Here is a 3,671-nt window from a genome sequence, read left to right as displayed (position 1 = left end):
GTTATGAACAAGATAGTGAGGACCACAGAGAAGCAGATTAGGTTAAATGTAAGCAAATCAAAGTGGAGCTGGCTACCCAGGAACGGAAAGATAAGCATTCCAGCAGAGACAGACAGTAGCAAAGAATTTTGAGAGGGCATGGAGAGTTTGGCAAATGGTGTGACTGAATTAGAGGGTGCTTTAGGTATGGAATTAGAGTTTGATCAGGACTGCACTTTTCTCATGTTGAAGATGATGAATTATGCCATGTCTCTCCCTCAGAAATCTATTATTTGGGAGGGAAAATTTGATTTAGTTTCATAACACTGCTAGAAAATCCTGGAGAAAAAAAATAGCGGCATATTTGGATGTTTACACATTAAACTCTCTCTTTCAACTCATGAATTTGGCAGAGTTCACATTTTCTTTTGACTATTTATTTATTTTAATTTTTGAATTTTATTTATTTTTTTATACAGCAGGTTCTCATTAGTCATCAATTTTATACACATCAGTGTATACATGTCAATCCCAATCGCCCAATTCATCACACCACCACCACCACCCCTCTGCCGCTTTCCCCACTTGGTGTCCATACGTTTGTTCTCTACATCTGTGTCTCATTTTCTGCCCTGCAAACCGGTTCATCTGTACCATTTTTCTAGGTTCCACATATATGCGTTAATATATGATATTTGTTTTTCTTTTTCTGACTTACTTCACTCTGTATGACAGTCTCCAGATCCATCCACGTCTCTACAAATGACCCAATTCCGTTCCTTTTTATGGCTGAGTAATATTCCATTGTATATATGTACCACACCTTCTTTATCCATTTGTCTATCAATGGACATTTAGGTTGCTTCCATGACCTGGCTATTGTAAATAGTGCTGCAATGAACATTGGGGTGCATGTTTGACTCTATTACCTCTTAGGCATTTGTTAAACTATAGTAACTACTGTGGATTGAATCATGTCTCCCCAGAATTCATATGTTGAAAACCTAAACCCCAATGTGATTTTAGAGATAGGTCTTTTAAAGAGGTTATTAAAAGATTGAGTGAGGTCATAAGGGTGTGGCACTAATCCAATAGGACTGGTGTCTTTATAAGAAGAGGAAGTGTACATAGAGAAAAGGCAATGTGAGGACACAGCAAGAAGGCAGCCGTATGTAAGCCAAGGAGAGAGGAAGACTTCAGGAGAAACTAAACCTACCAACAACTTGATCTTGGATTTCCAATATCAGAACTGTGAGAAATTCACTTCTTAAGACATCCAATCTGTAGTATTTTGTTATGACAGCTCTAGCAAACTAACAGAGTAACCCATATAATGAAGACTAAGTTGCTTTTTAAATATAATTCAATTTTGGTCAGAGAATGTATACCAGGAAGTGAAAATGGATTTTCATTTAATTCAACAGTTATTAAGCACCTGGTTCCAGGAATTATGTTAGAACTTGAAACAACTGCCAATTTTTAAATAATTTATAGTTTACAATATAGTATTTCTGTAACTATCTTCTCACAATTATCTGTAAAGAATTATAGCTTCACATTAAAGATTTTTTTAAATTAAGTCTTAGAGAAGTCAAAGAATGTAGCAAGATCATTAATTTTGGTATGGAAAAGCCAGACCCAAATTCTGGCCCTCTTTAAAAAAACAACCAATCAAACACAAACTCTTACCACCATTCTCGAGTTCAGTCTACCTCACACCAATTAAGGATTTTGTTTTCAAAGCAAAGAGCTAGATTTTAGTCAAGTTTCAGGCTCTAGTCCAAATGTTTATAAGACCAAGCATGTAATATAAATAAGTGGAATACTCAATGGTAAAAAGCTGAAAGCTTGTCCTCTAAAATCAGAAACAAGAGAAGGATGCCCATTCCTGTCACTTTTATTCAACATAGTACTGGAAGTCCTAGCCACAGCAATCAGACAAGAAAAAGAAATAAAAGGCATCCAAAAAGATGTAAAACAATCACTATTTGCAGATGACATGATACTATATATAGAAAAATCCTAAAGTCTCCACCAAAAAAACTATTAGAATAAATGAATTCAGTAAAGTTGTAGGATACAAGCTTAATATACAGAAATCTCTTGCTTTTCTATACACTAATAATGAACTATCAGAAAGACAATTCAAGAATACAAGCCTATTTACAACTGCATCAAAAAGAATAAAACATCTAGGAATAAATTTAATTAAGAAAGTGAAAGACCTATACTTTGAAAACTGTAAGACACTGATAAAAAAAACTAAAGACAATACAAATAAATAGAAAGATATCCCATGTTCATGGATTGAAAAAATTAATATTTTTAAATATCCATACTACCCAAAGCAATCTACAGACTCAATGCAAGCCTAATCAAAATACTCATGACATTTTCCACAAAACTACAACAAATAATTCTCAAATTTATATGGAACCACAAAAGACCCCAAATAGCCAGAGCAATCTTGAGAAAAAAGAACAAAGCTGGAGGTATAACCCTTCCAGACTTCAAACTATACTATAAAGTTATAGTAATCAAAACAGTATGAGACCGGCACAAAAACAAAGATCAATGGAACAAATAGAGAGCCCAGAAATAAACCCACACACCTATGGCCAATTAATCTATGACAAAGGAGGCAAGAATTTACAATGGAGAAAAGACCGTCTCTTCTATAAGTGCTGCTGGGAAAACTGGGCAGCTACATGTAAAAGAATGAAATTAAGAACATTTTCTCTCACCATATACAAAAATAAGCCCCAAATGGATTAAAGACCTAAATGTAAGACCAGAAAGCATAAAACCCACAGAAGAAAACACAGGCAGAACACTCTTTTACATAAAGCAATATTTTGGTGGGTCTGTCTCCTAAGGCAAAGGAAACAAAAGCATAATTAAATGAAGGAGACCTAATTAAACTTAAAATCTTTTGCACAGCAAAGGAAACCATTGACAAAACAAAAAAAAATCCTAGTGAATGGGAGAAGATATTTACAAATAATATGATCACTAAGGGGTTAATATCCAATATATATAAACAGCCCACACAACTTAATATCAAAAAACAAACAATCCAATTTAAAAGTGGCCAGAAGACCTGAATAGACATTTTTCCAAAGAAGATATACAGATGACCAAAAGGTACATGAAAATATGCTCAACATCACTGATCATCAGAGAAATACAAATCAAAACCCCAATGAGATATCATTTCACACCTGTCAGAATGGCTATCATCAAAAAGTCTACAAATAACAAATATTGGTGAGCATGTAGAGAAAAGGTTGATGGGATTGTAAATTTGTGCAACCACTATGGAAAACAGTATGGAGGTTCCTCAAAAAACTAAAACAGAACTACCATATGATCCAGCAATTACACTCCTGGGTATATACCCAAAAAAACCAAAAACACTAATTTGAAAAGATATATGCACCTCAATGCTCACAGCAGCATTATTTACAATAGCCAGGAAATAGAAGCAACCTAAATGTCATCCATCAACAGATGAATGGAAAAAGAAGATGTGGTATATATATAATGAAATTACTCAGCCACAAAAAAGAATGAAATTTGCAACAACATGGATGGACCTATAGGGTATTATGCTTAGTGAAATGTCAGACAGGACATTTCAAGGACAAATACTGTACATTATCACTTATATGTGGAATTTAAAAAATAAAACA

This window comes from Delphinapterus leucas, chromosome 8 (assembly GCF_059928025.1).
Source record: "Delphinapterus leucas isolate spDelLeu-1000000601 "Yukka" chromosome 8, BTC_Dleu_Yukka2, whole genome shotgun sequence".
Taxonomy (NCBI): domain Eukaryota; kingdom Metazoa; phylum Chordata; class Mammalia; order Artiodactyla; family Monodontidae; genus Delphinapterus; species Delphinapterus leucas.
Note: the sequence above shows the minus strand (reverse complement) of the source record.